At 39.4% G+C, this 18,701-nt stretch overlaps 1 protein-coding gene and 1 non-coding gene across 2 annotated transcripts in view; both read right to left on the bottom strand.

Annotated features, from left to right (window-relative positions):
* HDAC9 (histone deacetylase 9) overlaps nt 1-18,701 on the bottom strand; it is a 328,489-nt gene that overhangs the window by 234,561 nt on the left and 75,227 nt on the right. The gene's annotated exons all lie outside the window — the stretch shown is intronic.
* LOC142201693 (U6 spliceosomal RNA) lies at nt 18,105-18,211 on the bottom strand. The gene has a single exon (XR_012715602.1). It is a non-coding gene; the product is annotated as a U6 spliceosomal RNA (small nuclear RNA).

The raw sequence follows: 18,701 nt of genomic DNA, 5'->3' as shown, positions 1-18,701 counted from the left end.
CTCTGCAAATGCGACATGGGACCTGAAAAATATTCCAGCAAAATCTGCCCTCCAAAAGCCAAATAGCCCTCTTTCCATTCTGAGCCCCGCCATGTTCCCATACAGCAGATTATGACCACATATGGGGCATTTCTGTGTTCAGCAGAATTTGTGTAACGAACTTTAGGGAGCTTTTTCTCCTTTATCCTCTTGTGAAAATTAAAAATTTGGGGCTAAATTGACAGTTTGTTGGAAAAAAAGTAATTTTTCATTTTCATGGCCCAATGTTAATAAAATCTGTGAAACAGCTGTAGGGTCAAAATGCTCACTCTACCCTTTAATATGTTCTGTGGGGGGTATAGTTTCCCAAATGGGGTCACTTTTAGGGGGTTTCCACTGTATTGGTACTCTAGGGGCTCTGCTAATGCGACATGGCACCTAAAATTATTCCAGCAAAATCTGCCATCCAAAAGCCAAATAGCGCTCCTTCCATTCTGAGCCCCGCCATGTTCCCATACAGCAGATTATAGCCACATATGGGGTATTGCCGTGTTCAGGAGAAATTTTTTAACAAACTGTGGGGCCTTTTACTCCTTTATCCCCTTGTGAAAATGAAAACTTTGGAGATAAAGTGACATTTTAGTAATTTTTCATTTACACATCCCAATGTTAGTAAAATCTGTGAAACAACTGTAGGGTCTAAATGCTGACTATACCTCTTGATGAATTCTGTGAGGGGTGTGGATTCTAAAATGGGGTCACTTTTGGGGGGTTTCCATTGTTTTGGTACTCTAGGGTCTCTGCAAATAAGGCATGGCGCTGAAAATTATTCCAGCAAAATCTGCTGTTCAAACACCCAGTGTCGCTCCTTCCCTTCCATGCACTGCCGTGTGCCCAAAAATCAGTTTACACCCACATGTGGGGTATTTCTGTGCACGGGAGAAATTGCACAATAAACTGTCAGATGCATTTTCTCCTTCAACCCTTTGTGAATGTGTTAATTTTGGGTCTAAATTAATGTATTAGTGAAAAAAAATGAAATGTCTAAATTTCACTGCCATATTATTTTTATTCTTATGAAATGCTTAAAGGGTTAACAAACATCCCAAATGCTGTTTTGAATAATTTGAGGGGTGCAGTTTTGAAAATGGGGTAATTTATGGGGGTTTCTATTATACAGGCCTTTATAATTACTTTCAGAACTGAAGTGGTCCCTAAAAAATTGGTTTGGAGAATTTTCTTGTAAATCTGGAAAATTGCTGTTACACTTGTAAGCCTTGTGACGTCCAAAATAAATTAAAAGACAATCAAAATATGATGCCAATATAAAGCAGAGATATGGGAGATAATATTTATTCATGTATTTGGATGGTATGACTATCTGCCTGAAAAGCAGATAATTTCACATTTTGAAAATTGCAATTTTTTTCAAATTTCCATCAAATTTCCTAGTTTTTTTTATAAATAAATGCAAAAATATTGATTAGTGTTTACCACTAACATGAAGTATAATGTGTTACAAGAAAACAGTCTCAAATTCATTTGTGTAAGTTAAACCGTCTCAAAGTTATTGCCATTTAAAGTGACACATGTCAGTTTTGAAAAAAGAGGCCTGGTCTTTAACATACTTTTGGGCCTGGTCCTTAACCGGTTAAAAAAGTGATCTTGGTGTTACTGAGCAACCGTAGAAATGGTTAACTTGAGGCATACAGTACTCTGATGACGGTTTGGGCAAACAAGGAAAATGCTGTAAATAAGAATGGTTCCAAAAATAGAAGTGATGAGCTGTTAATAGTTTATGTTTGCAAACTAAGAAAATTAAGTAAATGAACAAAAGAGAAATCTATATCAAATGAATATGGGTTGTGACCATCCTTTGCCTTCAAAACAGCATCAGTTCTTCTAGGTAGATTTGTAGACAGTATTTGAAATAACTCGGAAGGGAAGTTGTTCCAGATACAGTATCTTATAAAACAATCTTCTGTGGATGTAGACTTGTTCAAATCCTTCATGTAATCGCAGACAGACTGGATGATATTGAGATCAGGACTTTATAATGGCCCTATGATCACTTCCAGGACTCCTCCTCCAAAGAGCGGTCACACCAGTTGATGGGATCTACATTTCTTTTTTTATTTCTTCTTTATTTACTTAATTTTGTTAATTGACAATTGACGCTTCTATATTTGCAATCATTCTTACTTTTCAGCATTTTTTCCACACCTACCTAAAGCTTTTGCACAGTACTACAGATCTTGGTGGGTTGTACCACCCTAAATTACTAATTTAACTTTCAATTTATAAACAGAAATGTCATAATGATCAAAAATAACTTCAATATACCAATAAGATTATAGAAAAGAAACAATCAGCGAATAAGAAAATATCCAAGTCATCAAATATATTGTGCAATACAGTTAATTTAAGATAAGGAGACTTGAAAACTTAGCTACAATTTGCCGCATGGTATTTTGGAACACTCTGATGAATAATAAAAAGGTCTGACATTCACTCTAAATCAGGACATGAAAATATTATGGTTGGGGTGAGCTAAAGACGATCAAAAACACCATCCACACCATTAAGCATCAAGGCCAGAAAAGCAATCCCCACTATTAGGCATAGAGATCAGAAACTTCATCACAGGGGCAACATGGTGGCTCAGTGGTTAGCAGTGCAGCCTTGCAGTGCTGGAGTCCTGGGTTCGAATCCCGCCAGTAACAACTTTTGCACGGAGATTGTATGTTCTCCCTGTGTTTGAGTGGATTTCCATTCTACAAAAAGACATTTCTGATAGGAAAAAAAAAATGTACATTGTGATCCCTACTTGGGGCTCACAATCTACATTAAAAAAAAAAAAAGAAAGAAAGAAACTCCATCCCCACCATTAAGCATAGAGGCCACAAACTCCATCCCCATCACTGCACATAGGAGCCAGAAACATAATCTTGACCATTAGGCATAACAGCACTACAGCAATGAATTGGTGTCCAAATGAAGGATATCCACATCCACTATAGTCCCACATATAAAATCAGTGCACATACTGTATGAATCAATTAAATATACATAAATAAAGTGTATTATCTTGGACATGAATTGTAATTTTAAGAGCAGCTCAATGCGATACCAATCCAAGCACTATCTCCACTGGGAGACACAACCACAGTTGTAAATATATCAAAAGATTGCATAAGGCGGTGGTTTTCAGATACATTTCTGGGTTAGCTATTCTCTCCCATCCTGATATACTGGCATCAATGGATACTTTCAATATTAAAGAGATTGTCCAGGGAGTAATAAAGCTTATCAGTGCATCCTCTGTACCGGTTAAGCTTTATTACTAATGTACTGTCTGGTGCTCCCAGAGCTCTATCCATTATATTTGTGGAGGGCAGCAGAGGAGGCCAGATATCTGGTTCCTCAGTCTCTCCTTCAGCTGCTCCAAATCTTTTACGTCACGACTCCCCTCCACTAGGGCACAGCTCCATTCAGTAGCATGGAGTTGGTCATGCTCAAAGTCAGAGCTTCAGGGCAGAAAGGAACCAGAGTTCTGACCTTCCCCCGCAGCCCTCTGTAAAAAGTAATGAACAGGGCTTTGGGGAACAGGAGTGTACTTTAATATACAGCTTAACCAGTGTAGAGAATGTACTGCTAGGTTTTAGGAGGCATTCACACGGTGGACATTGGCGCCGATTCTGGCGTGATAACTCGTGTCAGAATCCATGTGGAAATAAAGCCTCTCATTGACTTCAATGGGTTCTGACGTGAGTTATCGTGCAAGAACCAGCGCCAACTTGTGCTGTGTGAATGCCCCTTTACACGTTAGCCAATTTTAGTACATAAGGTTCAATCTGTGAAGCCAAGTCTTAAAATATACCTCTAGTTATAAAACAACTTTTCAGAAATTAATAAGTGAATATAAGAAACTTTGCACTAAATCCTTCTCCTGTTATTAGGCTGTTCTCTTTATCCTCCATATTGTCTTCAGCATGATGCACAGAAGTCTATGGAGAGGTTAGGGGACTGAGGGGGCTGCGGTTGGACCATTTATAGCCTCATTCTGTGCAGTGGTAGAGTCATATCTTAAACATACAACAGTGTCATGATACTTCCTCCTACATGAGTAGTAGAATTTAGCAGCTGATGTTCTTGGTGTGCCTCTTCCTCTCCCTCCCCTCTCCATAGAATAGATTTTCATATTTTTTACCCAGAATCCCTAGCGGAGCAGGAATGACTTGTAAGTCTCCGTACGCCTATGTAGGTACACACTCTCCCTAATGTGTATGTGTTAGGATTGTGCAGTAACTGCGGCCATGATATGGGCATCGCTGTCTGTTCCTCTGCACAATCCAGGGTTGCAGGGGTTAACCTGCCTTGCAACAGCCGGGTGTGGTCGAGTCTTTGATGGACATGTGTGTCGACCTATGGACGCTCGGATTGGGCAGCTGGGCTATTTGCTGGTGACCGCCCCTTGCCTATGTAAGGAGGCTGGTCTAGACGCCTGGCGCTCTATGATCACATTCCAAAACCTGAAATGATGTGTGTGTGTATGGGTTCCAGCCTGTAAACAAGAACTGCCCTAGCTAGTAAATTGCCCCTGAGATAGCAATGCCACTGTTAGTCAGGCAGCATGCTGCCTTGTGTGTTTGTGGTAAAACTCAGTAGAGTCAGCTAGCAGTACTTCTCAGACAGGGTGACTGGGAGTGGGCTTGGCAGTAGTTGCCTGGGTGGTTGGGTGGAACAACTGCACACAGGGTTTACATGGTCTCTGGCTAGTCCTGGAGTTCAGGCTAGCCAGTTTGTTTATTTGTGCGGCTGCTCTGACTGCACAGGCCTCTGTGAATTGTTAACAGAGCACACCTGGTCCTTTACTTTAGCTGCAGTGACAGGAACTGCTAGACTGTGTTCACACCAGGTTGGTTAGCAGTCAGTGGCCCAGAGGGCTCCATAGGGTTTAGTTTGTTTTATTTTTTTTAATAAACCCTGCTGACCATAACAGTATGGTTATCCCCTGACCCTGGTCTAAAGTCTCTCACTCTGCCAAACTAGTATCCCTGTGCTATGCTGATAAGGTCCAAAAGACCAAAACAGTCCTGTCCATAGCTGGGAATCTGTTCCTTTTGGAATAGAAATATTAGTTTGGCAATAAACCCTGCATCATGTCAGTAGGCTTATTATCTGAGTTATGCATGATGTTAAGGGGGCTGCTCTTAGAGGGCAGCATACAGAGGCACTGTTCTCCTAATTACATCCTGGGGAATAGATTTGCATATTTTTTACCCAGAATCCCTAGTGGATCAGGAATGACTTGTAAGTCTCCGTATGCCTATGTAGGCACACACTCTCCCTAATGTGCATGATTATCCTCTGACCCTGTTCTATAGTCTTTCACTCTGCCAAACTAGTATCCTTGCACTATGCTGACGAGGTCCAAAATACCGAAACAGTGCTGTCCATAGCTGGGAATCTGTTCCTTTTGGAATAGAAATACTAGTTTGGCAGTAAACCCCGCATCATGTCAGTAGGCTTATTAACTGAGTCATGCATGATGTTAAGTGGGCTGCCCCTAGAGGGCAGCATACGGAGGCACTGTTCTCCTATTTACATCCCGGAAAATAGATTTGCATATTTTTTCCCCTCTCCATAGACATCTATGTAAAAAATATCTTGGTGTGATAAAAATAAATATATAAAATATACTGCTTTAGTAAGGTATAATAAAAAAGTATCTGTAAAAATAGTTTATGAAAAACTTATTATCAAAGGTAGGCTTAAGCTTTTTGGCTATAGTTTAGTTCTGACAATTATTCAACACAAATTACAACATATTTTGTACATGATAAAACTTGCGCCGTATAACATTTTATCATTTTAATACAACCTTGTCGTGTTGACTTCATTGTAAACTTTCTCTAATTTAAAAAAGAAAATGAAAAAATAAACATTTTTAAAAATGAAATTCTGTATTTTGAGATCATTTATTACCAGAAGGCTATAAAAGACATTTTGCGATTCGTCTTGAGTGTGTTTATTCATAATAATTGGACCATTTAGAGAAGAAATCTTAAGGAACGTCAGTAATCATTAACCCAGTCTATATTATGTAGATGGGAACAAACAAAACTTCATGTATAGAATTAAATTGCCAAAAATCTCCATGTGCTCGGCTTATAATCACGGTCCTCCAGAACGGCACAACACATACTTAAATGACATTAAAAAAAAAAAAAAAAATGTTTTCGAGCAACAGTGAACTTTTTACCACAGTTCATTGCAAAGCTGATTGCTTGGCTGCGGAGGAAAAAAAAAGGTCACATATGATCAAAGCAATTCTCTAAAAATTGTTAATGTTTGTTATAAACCAAAACTGGAAAACTAGAGATTAAATAATCAGCAGGCCTAAAACAAAGGCTTTTATTGTTTTCATTAGGTTTTGACCACAAGTACTTGGGTGCAGCACCTGGGGTATGTTATAGGGCCGGAGAAACATGCCTGGAGACTTAATAAGTGTTTTAATGATCAGTTAGAGTGCAGATTGTTACAAAGCTCCATTGCACAACATATTTCATTGCATCAATTACAACTCAATTTGCTGCTTTCTGAATTCAGTGCGGAGAATTTAGAAACCAAATGACTGAACAATCATCGAAATGGAAATACAAATTGCAGTTTATGGAAGAGAGGGGGAAGAAAGAGTATGCATTGTTATCTGTACCCCATCGGTATAGCAGAGACATACGGAAACTAGAAAAGTCATGATTTGTAAATACCGGATTTTATTCAATTTTATTGTGCTCTTTAGAATCTAAACATTGAGGAACAGAGCTAAAAAAAAACACTGGAAATGTTTTTCTATAGCATTTGTCATTGTGTTTTTCTCCCTTTAATAAATCTACAGGGAAATACAAGAATTTCTGCAGGTAAAATTGACATGTTGCGTTTTTTAAAATTGCAGCTTTTCCTTTTTTTTTATGCAATTTGTGGCCGGAATTAGCCAAAATCTCATTCAGGCTGGGTTTCCATCTGGGCTTTTTGAGCACTTAGGGATTCCTTCCTCTATTCCACTGGAAAAATGTGGAGAGAAAGGCGAAAACATAGTGGACCCCATTATAGTCTATGAGATCTATGGGTAACCGCTTTTATGGCCGAGGCTCCACGTTGCGGAAACATAGCTTTTTTTGTTGCAGATTTTGCTGTGGTTTTTTTGAGTCAAAGTCGGGAGTGGATGGAGCAGAAGGGAGAAGTATAAGGGCTACCTATATATTCCCCATTCCCTTTGTAGATATTCTTGGCTTTGGCTCAAAAAAAACCACAACAAAATCTGCAGTAAAAAAAGCTGTGCTTCTGCAACGTGAGGTCATAGCCTTAGGTTGAGACTGGGGCCTCACGGGTCGGAAACGCCTGTGGTGGAAACGCTGTGGGAAAGTCGCAGCGTTATACAGTAATTGCAAAGTGGATATGAATGTATGTGAATCCCATGCCCACTTTGCAGTGAAAACTGCAGCGCAGCTTCCCCATAGATATAGTAGTAACAGAAAATCGGCAGAGGAAAACTCTCTGAACTTCCTGTTTAAAGCGAATTGCCTCTACACAAGTAAACTATACTATAAATTCTACTAATATTATAAATGTGAAAGTTTGTATGTTTGTATGTTTGTGTGTTTGTTCCTCAATCACGCAAAAACTGCTGAACAGATTTGAATGAAATTCGGCACATAGTTTGTAACCTCGATTAACACATAGGCTACTTTTTATCCCGGTAAATGACATGGCTTCACGACTATTATGAATTTATGTTCACATACTATATTACACAGCTCTTGCAGCAGCTTATCTCAGCCAGGTCCGTTATCTCTCTCTGTAAACACTCAGCTAAAGCTCAGTGGATTGTGTACATGCATTTGCATATTATCTGATTTGCTCCAGGCAACATGCTGACACACAGAATGGGAAAACACCTTTAATCCAAATTGGCAGTTTGCTACTTTTAAAAATGCTGGGAAAAAAAAAATCTAATTTTCTGCAAAATTCTACAACGACAGCTATGAGCGTAACCAGAATTCAACAAACTTCTTCTCAAGCGGAGCTGATGGGGATCATCAGCGCTGACAACTCTCTCATTATATGGTGTCCCAGTGAGCTGCTGAGATGCAGGAACAATCACGAGCACAGCACGAGGAATGAGTTCAGCGGCAGGCCAGCTTAACAGCTGCTGAAACGCCGGAGCAGGCAGATCATCAATGCCAACAACACGCTCATTATATGGCATCCTAGCGAGCTGCTGAGATGCTGGAACAATCATGGGCACAGCGCAAGGAACAAGTTTAGCGGCAGGCCAGCTTGACAGCTGCCGAAACGCCGGAGCAGGCAGATCATCAACACCAACAACACACTCATTACATAGCATCCCAGTGAGCTGCTGAGATGCCGGAATAATCAAAGGCACGGCGTGAGTAACAAGTTCAGCAGCAGGACAGCTTAAACGCTGGAATAGGCAAACAATCGACGGCAGCAATTTGCTGAATATAGGTGGATCATCGATGCCAACAACCCGCAGACGAAGTCACGGGCAGAAGCTAATAGTACAATAAAATTGAGTTGTCAGATATTTCAGGGGTGGGTACGCTGCCGTTGTACTGGGGTACATTTGTCCATTTTTTGCATAAAAACATTGTAAAATTTTACAACAGACCTTGGCCACTCTCCCTGACAAAAAAGCAGCAAAAGTGAAAAGTCTTGTGTAAAAGCCTAAAAGAAAGTAAGTACAAATATATATAATGTGCTCAGAATGCCACTTATAAGAAGCAGAAATAGAAGAAAATTGTGAAACAGAATTAAGAAATGCCACCCATTGTCATCAATCACCATCTCCAAGAAGGACTCACAATCTAAACTCCCTTCTCAGTAGTTCATGGAATGTGGGAGGAAACCCCTACATACCCCATATAGATAACATCCTTGGTTAGATTCAAACCCAAGACTCCAAAATGGAAAAGAGGCTTTAGCTAAGTCAGGGGTACAACATGGAGAATTTCCAGTATAATTATGTTCATGTATTTCTTTCATATGCCAACGGTGACAGAGCCAAATTAAAATCATATGGAACTTTGTTTATCTTTGTTCCCATTATTCATCATCTGCGATAGGACTGTCCAATTTTTTCCATATAGAGTACATAAGTAGAGTATTAAATAAGACCTTTCATCACCTCCACCAACTGCAGTTTGCATCTTTCAATATGTGTCGCTTCACTGAGTCTGGCACAGTTGGAATTTATCTCTAGCCTCCTTCCCCCCATTTCTTGAGCAATCAGTGCAGTTAGTTTGGTGTCTGATATAATTACAAATCAAAGGCAGCATAAGAGTATAGACTAACACCTCTTGTCTTCTCTGACCATGCACTTGATAGTAGAAAGACTAAATAGGATGTCAGACACCAAAACTAACTGCACTGACTCTTCAGGAATGGTGGGGGCTAGGGGAAAAATTCCACCAGAGGAGATGATGAAAGGTACTCTTTAACTTTGAGTTGCCCACATTTGAAGATTTGTAATGATCTTATTTTTTTTGTGTTTGGTAGATGCATCTAGTCTGTTGTATAAAAGAAGCCAGTGGCCACAAATCTTATATATGTTCCTCAGACATGGTCAGGTACTTTTATCTTCTGAATCTTACATTCAAAGTGATTTTGTAGACTCTGCTAAAGGGGTCTGAAAATATGTTTGGTAGTCTTTGCAAGAAAAGTTAATAATCTTCAGCTGGTTACAAAGTCAAAAAATTATAAAAATCATGGGCATCATACAGACTAAGAAAGTATGACCAACAGCATCCTTATGGCAAAAAACAACTTTCACCTTTATTTTTACTTCCTAATGTGTCAGCACCATCAGTAAAGATGGATTTTTTACCTGCATGGATGTTGTCAGTCATACTTGATGTTTTGTAGCCTGTCCCTAGTGTTGGATAGATCCTGTATGTGACCACAGGAGGGATAAAGTTATTGCTTTGCCTATTCCCGTACTTGAGATGGTCACCCGTGGGAATGATGAAAGCTTGTTTGATTTGGGTGTTATTATTTTGGAGCTATATCCTTGCGTGATGAAATCCCTTCCGAGTTTGGGCAGATGTTCATCATAATCTGCAGGGGTCTAAACAGATGTGGTAAGATAAGGGTGGGAAGTAGTTACTGCAGTAAATACATCTGTATGATATTTTTATAAATAAATTATCAGTCTATTGTGGTTTCTAGAAAGTATGGGGCAGGTAAAAAATAATCATTAAAATGGGAGTCAAAGTTTAAAAAAACGGACATGTCAATACACCCATAGACCTCCATTGTTCTGAAGATTGCCGTGAGATAATTACTCCTCATGTGACCCCAAAACTAAGGTTATAGTTAGACACAGCAGAATTATTCTAGAAACGTGTCATTGAAAAGTAGTTCCAATGTTTGAATGTCAATCTCTTCCATTAGACTGGAGTCGAAAGAGAAAATCAGCATGAGTCTTTATATTGTTTATCCATTTGTATTCACTCCTCCGTTTGGCTCCAAAAAATGTCCAGACTAGTCCTAAAACCAATGCATGTGAATGGGGGCTCATTCTATGACCAATATATATAGGTCATGTTTTATTTCTGCCTATTTTCACAGATCCCTTCATACACTTCCTTGGTGATTTTGTAAGTTTGCCCACTGACAAAGACATGGACAGTCTATAATTTTAAGGGTAAGTTAATTTGAACAGAGAGAGAAGACACATGTGTAGGCTCGTCTGAAGTCTGCCAGAGTGATTGGGAGAAGGTGTTCTGGTCAGATGAGACAAAAATTGAGCTCTTTGGCATTAACTCAACTTCCCATGTTTAGAGGAAGACAAATGCTACCTATGACCCAAAGAACACCCTCCCCACTGCCAAGCATGGAGGTGGAAACATTATGTATTGGGGCTGTTTCTCTGCTAAGGGCACAGGATTACTTCACCGCATCAATGGGAGAATGGATGGAGCCATGTATTGTAAAATCCTGAGTGACAACCGCCTTCCCTCCACCAGGACATCAAAACTGAGTCTTCCAGCAGGACAACGAAAAAACGTACAGTCAAGGCAACAAAGGAGCGGCTCAAAAACAAGCACATTAAGGTCATGGAGTGTTCTATCCAGTCTCCAAACCTCAATCCCATAGAAAACGTATGGAGGGAGCTGAAGCTCTGAGTTGTCAAGAGACAGCCAGAAAATCTTAAGGATTCAGAGATGATATGCAAAGAGGAGTGGACCAAAACTCCTCCTGAAGTGTGCGCAAACCTCATCACCAACTACAAAATAGTCTGACTGCTGTGCACGCCAACAAGGGTCTTGCCACTAAGTATTAAGTCTTGCTTGCCAGAGGGATCAAATACTTATTTTTTATGCAAAATGCAAATAAATTTAGAAAATGTATACATTGTGATTTTCTGGATTTTTTTTTTATTCAAATGGATTTGATTTTTGATATTCTATCTCTTACTATTTAACCTACCCTTAAAATTACAGACTGTTCATGTCTTTGTCAGTTGGCAAACTTTCTAAAATCAGCAAGGGATCAAATACTTATTTCCTTCGCTGTATCACATTGAAAAAAAATGTTGTGGCCGTCAAAAAAAAAAAAAGGACAGCAACGGATCCGTTATTTTTTAGCATTGTTGTCTATATAAACCAATGGCCATCTGTTTGCCTCAATTTGCATCCATTTTTGTATTAGGCCTGGTTCACATCTGCGTTCAGTATATCATTCAGGGAGTCCTCATGGGAACCCCTCGATCGGAATACCGAATGACAAGCGGTGAGCACTGAAAGCACACAGACCCCATAGACTATAAGGGGGTCCGTGTGTTTTCTGTGCGGTCTATGCACGAGTTATGCGGAGAGCAAATTAGTTCATGGAGTACTTTCCTCTCTGCATGACTCATGTGGATAGTATGCAGAAAACACATGGACTCCATTATAGTCTATGGGGTCCATGTGCTTTCAGCGCTCACCACTTTTCAATGCATTCGGTATTCCATTCGGACTCTCCAAATAAAATACCAAATGCAGATGTGAATCAGGCCTTAGTAATACATGCACACTAGATTCCTGATGGCTGTCAGGCGTCAGCTGAATAATGATAGACTAGCTTGTATGATCAATTGCAACAGTAACAATAAACTGCAGAAAAAAAGATGTGCCAAGAAACTGCTCAAGTTGGTTGAAGATTGGTCAAAATTAGACAATCATGCCAAACTTTAGTATTGGTAAAAGTTTGTCTTTGGCAGAGTAAAGTTTGTAGCATCTACATGTCAGATTCATTCACATCAGCCAATGAAAACCTAATATGTATGGCCTGCTTATGGGTTAATTCACACACAGCAAGTTTTGGAAAATCACAACTGTACTTTTTGATGGAATTTTTTATTGTCAAATTTAGAAATAGACTCTTCAGAAAGTAGAGACATAACTCCTTGTTTTATCTGGCTTGTGGCTGAAAAATTGCAAAATTTTTCTTAAAAAAAAAAATGCGGTGTTTGAAACACCATTAACCAACTGCATACCTCTTATTCATGCCACCTCCAGTAAATATCCCATTTTGCAAATGTAAGGAAAATATTAAACCGCAATTTCCCTAATTTCATTATTAAAATACAATTTATCTGCATTCAACAGATCCATAAAATGTATTATTACAGCGAAGGTTTTCATTGTGAATTACAATGTAATAATAGCCAACATGCTCACAGCCAGGCCTGGTTACAGTTTTCTATCTATGAAAGTGAACTTGAGTTAAATAACTGGATTCTAGCTGACTAAAGTAGTATAAATGCATCCATTAGCATCATCAGCTGTCAAGATTATGGAAACAAATACAGCGCCACTATTTTCTTTGGACAACACGCAGAGTAAAAATAATTCTGACTGCTCAGCGCTGAGCCGAAGTTCCATGAGATATTAAATCACATTACAGTCCGCAGTCATCTCTTTCTCATAAATTCAATTAACTTCACAAAATGTTATATTACAGAATTAAGCATTTTGGTGAAAAACAATAAACTGGATTAGTGAAGTTTGAGAAAATCCCCAAAAGACAGAAATACCTGCAATTATATTTTTATGTACTATTAAATGTATGTTTTCAGGCAATATGTATAGTGCGCTAGTTTAGCTTGACCTAAATCTATACATTAGTATTTGTAATTCTAGTTTTAACAACATCTTATAATTAAAATCTATATAAAAATCTAATTAAATTTGCAATTGCTTTGCTTTACTGCCTTAGTACAGAGTTGAACTCATTAATAATGTTTTCTTTTTTTTTCCCATATACAATATATTGCTGCTTTCACAATTCAGCTACTTATTGTAGGAAATAAGCAGCAGTTTATTTATTTTCACCCAGTGCCTTATAGCACAAATGTACAAAGGACCTACTACAGTGACGAGCATAAATGTATAAAGGACCTGCTACTGTACTGGGCACAAATGTATAAAGGACCTGTGTACTGGTCACAAATGTATAAAGGACCTACTACAGTACTGGGCATAAATGTGTAAAGGACCTACTGCAGTACTGGGCACAAATGTATAAAGGACCTGCTACAGTACTGGGCACAAATGTAGAAAGGACCTGTTCCTGTACTGGGCACAAATGTAGAAAGCACCTGCTACTGTACTCACATGACCATGTTAGTTAGTGTTTGGGGTGCATGTTTGATTTGGAGGGTGTGATTTCATGTCTGTATTTATTTAGGTTCCTGTATTTAAGGGGTGTGGTATTTAGAGTGTGTATTGATTTAGACAGTTGCTTCTGTGGTCTTTGTTGTTTTTTTTAGTCTGGTCTGTGGACTGTAAAATTTAGGTGGTTTGTCAAGCATCTGTATTTATTCTTGGGTCTGTACATTGGGGTCTAGTATGAGGTCTACAATAACTTATGGATCTGGATGTGGCACTGAAGTTATTTAGTGGTCTGTGATCTGAATTGGCACTGCTATAAAGGTTGGCATCTGAATTTATTATAGTCTGGTCACTAATCTGAATAGAGGCAGGACATAGCTACAGAAAAAAAAATACTGCAAACATGTCTTAAACTTTGCATTTGTCGGGAGAAGTAGTCAGGGTGGTCTGGACCAGATGAAGAAGAAAAAGAAATAGCAATTGGAAGAGACGTCACCCATGAGTCACTGGATATAGAGGATCTGTCACTTCTCATGATATGTCTATTAAAGTATACTTAACAGAAATGTTAGGTACATGTAGGCACAGAAAGTCATAGTGTAGCTCAGGTCTAACTGACAGATAGGTGTCACTATTCTCCTGTCAATAGGATGAGTTTCTGCACAGTTTGATACTGTCACTGATGATTGGACACTGTCAATGTGTAAGGATACAGCCCCACAGAAAGATGGTAATGTCTATAGATATGACACAACAGAGTAAACATGAGGAGAGGGGGACACCAAAGGTCCAAGGTAAATTGAACCTATGCAGTTCCTTTCCCCCAAAAGTTAATGGGAAGAATATGCAAATCTGTCTCCCAATCTGTCCTAAGGAAAGACGTTATCCCCACAATCCCAAAAGTTAAATGATACTATAGTAGTATACAAAATTCTATCCTATCCTTTCCCTATGAAAAAAATAATGAAAACACTCAGCCAATTTGACAGTGCATTGCGGAGGAGGAAACTGCTGGAACTAAAAAAGCTATTTTACAAAGTTGCTAAAAATATCAGTCTGGAATAGAAGAAAGGACAACTACTAGAATAAAAGAAAGCCAAGCATTAAAATATATTTTTGAAAAAATGGAACAGCTACTTAAAGAAGGCTATCCTTAGAATCCTTCTCACTGTGCTGGAAGCAATCTACTATGGTCATGGGGTCACCAAGGGAAACTTGGAAATTCAGAAGGGCTAACAAGCTTGCATGGTTTAGGAAAATGGTGATAGGTTCTGGGCTCTAAATAAGCAAAAATAATTATTTGACGTGGAACGCAAAGACAGTGGCTGACCCAGGACCTGATCACTACACAGTCACATACGGAGACACCGGTTCACATGACAAGTTGTTACAGCTTCAAGTTACAGTTGTGATATATGCCACACACCAGGCATGAAAAGACAACATTCTCACCATAAAGTAGGATGGTTCACAGCATTGTACTGAGATATGGAGCCTGGAAAACTGAAATGTAGATGTAAGGGGTAAATTCTTTTTAGGATTATTGGCCTGTGTTTTTTTTTTAATACTTTTAGGAACCTACCTGAGAATTGTGCATTAAAGGGATTCTACCATTAAACTACCTTTTTTTCTAATGAACACGTCGGAATAGCCTTAAGAAAGGCTATTCGTCTCCTACCTTTAGACGTGGTCTCCGCTGCGCCGTTCCGTAGAAATACCGGTTTTAACCTGTATGCAAATGAGCTCTCCACAGCAATGAGGGCGGGCCCCAGCGCTGAAAGGCCGATGAGCGCATCCCCATTGCTGCCCGAGAGCTCTTTCCTGCGCTGCCTCCTTCTTCTGCAGCAACTCCGCCTCTTCTGGCTTCTCTTGCTCTTGTAGTTCTATAGAGGAGCATAGAGAGGCCACCCCAAAATGGCCGCCTGCCAGCTCCTGTATTGAACTGCAAGAGCAGCCATTTTTGGTTAGCCGCTCTTGCAGTTCAATACAGGAGCCGGCCAGCGGCCATTTTGGGGTAGCCGCTCTTGCAGATCAATACAGGAGTTGGCCGGTGGCCATTTTGGGGTGGCCTCATCCCCTGACGAAGCCAGTGAGTGGCGAAACGCGCGTCGGGCACATCAATATTCTGGGTAGGCATGCTGTTATATGTTTATTACGGTTCTTGAGCTTGTTTGTTATTTGTTCACCTTAAGCTTTATATCTATATATTTTTTCTAGCACGGATTCACTGCACTATTGTTATCACATGTTACTATGTAACACTTACTATTTAGATTGTTCAGTGTTTAGATTTTTGTGTTTGCTCACAGTTTTACCTTGCTCAAAACACCGCTTGTATGCTATGCTATTTAGCCTCTCAGGTATTGATCTTTTTCTGGGCTTTTAGTCCTCTCACTATATATTTAATTTTACTATTTGTCTACATCATGTTTTTATATACCTTAATAAAATACTTTATATGATATATTGTGATCCTGTCTTTTTGACAATATTTATTGTGTAGTTTTTTTGGAATCACGAATCGTTATTTGAGCCTTTGCATTGTATGTATAGGACTCACACTAGTCAAATGCAAACTCAGGAAGTGTTACAATTTGTAAATGAAACCCATTATTCACTGCTATCTAGCTACCGTACTGCATAAAGGTCCCCTTTTGGGTCCACCTCAAGACCAGGGGCATAACTACCAGGGTAGCAGTGGTAGAAGCTGCCACAGGGCCCAAGACATTAGGCCCATTGTTATTGCTTTGGAATTGCTCAGATAGACTTTAGAATTCACTACATTTCAGAATTTAAGGCTGGGCTTGAAATAGTTGTTCCCCCAACATAACGGACCTTGATCGAAAATGTTGCAGTCCCCACAAGTTACATGTACTCGGGTATAATTGCTGCCAAATGTGCCTCTAAGAAATACTGACTTCATTTAGAAAATCAATATATTTTATTATTTTGTGATAAATAACTGCAGTAATGTCATTGATCTTGTAGAGACTTGTTTTAGCTTTTTCTATGTACTGTATTCTAAGTATTAGTTAATACAATGCAGTGGACCTTGTAAGGCGTACTGCTGGAAGAACTCTAAACTATTCCTATCCACAAGTCAATGAAAGTAAAGAGTGACATGTGGAGGAGAACACTCGCCGAAGTCCCACGAGGCTGAAGGCTGCATCTCATGATTTAGAAGCTGAGAAATTACAAGTACAGTTCCTTAGAAGACAAAGGGAAATTCCTATGCATCCACAAAAATGTCCAGCGGTTCTGAGCATACACAATATTAATGGCATATTGTGTCCTGTCTGTTTTCTCTCTCACCCTCTCATGTCATGGACACCACATTCATTCCATCTCTTATTTTCGAGCAAGGCTTTTCTTTTTATGGCTATCAAAGAGAAACCCATTTAGTACTATTTATTATATGCCGCTGACTGACCACAGCATTTACAGTCACCTAACATTGCTAATTTACCTGGTATCATCATCATGACCATTCTGGTGTATCGTACAATACAGTCTCTGAGATTATCATTGTCATCTTCTTTTATTGCAGAATACAGACAATTCCATAGTCTGTTCATTATGACCAGGTAATAACAGAAATTCTGACCATAAGTGTAAGTGTAACACCAGCCGGCATACTGTTACTGTATCTCTTATCACTAGGGTTGAGCGATCGGGATCGGAAAAGATCGGATTCCGATCAGCGATCGAGTAAATTTCACGATCGCGATCGGAATTCCGACCCGATCTTTTTCAGTGAGATCGAGGTCGGAGGTTATCGCAAGATCGGCTCAACCCTAAACTTTTCCCATAGAGAAGCATTGACTAGCGTTGAGGATTCGGATAGGAAAAGATCGGATTCTGATCAGCGATCGAGCAAATTTCACGATCGGGATCGAGATCGGCTGGAAAATGATCGGAAATCGGATTTTAAAATCGATCTTGAAATCTCAAGATCGGCTCAACCCTACTTATCACATGATCTGCCATGTATCTCCTTCCTATTGGTCAGGCATCATGACCTTCACTCTCACACATACGATACCATACTTGCACTTCCACAACTCCTTGAATGACACTTGCCCGTCTTTTCTAAATAGAATTGGGGGCTTTTGAGTTAATAGCAGAGCTGGTCCGGAGAGTGTATGGTGCAAAGAGTATCTCTCACACTGGAGGACCTGTTCTGTTCTACATTACACTGACAACCCATTGAATGGGCAAGTCTTCCTGTTTTGGCAATGCAGAGAAATCTATCACATATGAAGGCTGGGTTCACATCTGTGCTCGGTGAGCACTCGGGGATTCCGTTCCCCATTCCACGTAAAAAATACTTATAGAAAATCCACACAACCCGTACACCATGCACAGTAACATTCACAGCTCTCAATAAAGAAACAAGTGAAAGAGTGAAAAAAATGCAGGATTTCACATAAAGAATTCCAATTTTTTTTTATGGAACGCTTCACGAATTTGTGTGTCATCCTTGCGCATGGGCCATGCTAATCTTCTATGTATTGTTCCAATGTTAGTATATTTGGTGCCGAAGCGAGCAAAAGAATTCAAAATTTGTTAATAAATTACCATATATACTCGAGTATAAGCCGAATTTTTCAGCACAGTTTTTGTGCTGAAAAAGCCCCCCTCGGCTTATACTCGAGTTAGCAAAAAAATATATATTTTTTTTTATTTTTTTAAAGGAGGGGGGGTCTATGACCAGCCGCAATATCAATGTATAGAATCTCCAATAACATAGTGGGGAAAAAAAGAAGCTTTAAAAAAATAAAAAAAATACATACATACATACATAGAATACATACAAAAGTAGAAAATGACTGTGAAACACATAATCATTAGGTATCCCTGTGTCTGAAAGTGCCCGGTCTACTGAATATAGGGTATCTGCAGTGCTCCTGTTCCGTTGGAAAGGGGTTAATAGGAGCACTGCAGATATCCTATATTCAGCCAGACTGAATTCCAAGTGGGGGGGGGGGGGAACAGTCCTCAAGCTCAGGGAAGGGGCAGACAGACAACCAAAACACCCCC

Source organism: Leptodactylus fuscus, chromosome 4 (assembly GCF_031893055.1).
Source record: "Leptodactylus fuscus isolate aLepFus1 chromosome 4, aLepFus1.hap2, whole genome shotgun sequence".
Lineage (NCBI taxonomy): Eukaryota > Metazoa > Chordata > Amphibia > Anura > Leptodactylidae > Leptodactylus > Leptodactylus fuscus.
The sequence above is the reverse complement of the archived record's forward strand: the minus strand, read 5'-3'. Positions and strand labels throughout refer to the sequence as shown.